The sequence below is a fragment of the Microtus ochrogaster genome, unplaced genomic scaffold, assembly GCF_000317375.1.
Source record: "Microtus ochrogaster isolate Prairie Vole_2 unplaced genomic scaffold, MicOch1.0 UNK3, whole genome shotgun sequence".
NCBI lineage: Eukaryota > Metazoa > Chordata > Mammalia > Rodentia > Cricetidae > Microtus > Microtus ochrogaster.
The window spans coordinates 15,401,230-15,402,063 of NW_004949101.1; positions in this window are offsets into that span (position 1 = coordinate 15,401,230).

An 834-nucleotide genomic window follows, 5' to 3' on the forward strand; every position below is an offset into this window, starting at 1 on the left:
AGACAGAGCACACAAGAAAACAGCTTGTGCAAGTGAACAGTGCACGAAAGAAAAGAGCGTGTGCAAGCACTCACAGGAGGCCAGGGTGGTCTACTCTGAGCAAGTGAAGGGAGCGGGAGGAAATGAAACCCGACCTTGGCAGCAGAGTAAAGATTCCTTATTAACAGTGTCGGGGTTCAGACTGGAGGTTTGTAGGTTCTTGGCATCATAGTTAAAGCACTGAAATGAGTAGACATAAATTCACAGCGTAGCAAAGAGACTTGATTCTAAGCAAAGCGGTAGGACAGGTCAGAACATACTGCGCGAGAGCCGTGGGTCACGTGTGTGAGACAGCATAAGGGATCCCGGCTGTGGTTTGGGGCTCTTTCATGGAGTTCAAGAGAAGGAAGAACTTGGTTGCTAAATGATGTAGCATGTGTGTCTCTTTTCCCTTAATATATATATTTAATTTTAGCATAGGAATGTGTTGCAGTGCCTGCAAAGGCCAGAGCTGGAGTTACAAGGCACCTGTGTGCTGACACATGGGTACTGGGAGCTCTGGTCCTACAGAAGAGCAGCAAGAACTCTTAATCACTGCGCTGTCTCTCCAGCCCTGCATGTACAGTTCTTTATCTTGATGCAGCCTCCCATATGCAGCCTCCCATAATGCACCACATTTTAATCATATACACACTCAGTTATGCATAGGCATAAAATGGTAAATAAGGGATTCTCCCTTAAAGTTCACTCAGAGGAGGGGGCTGGAGAGATGGCTCAGAGGTTAAGAGCATTGCCTGCTCCTCCAAAGGTCCTGAGTTCAATTCCCAGCAACCACATGGTGGCTCACAACCATCT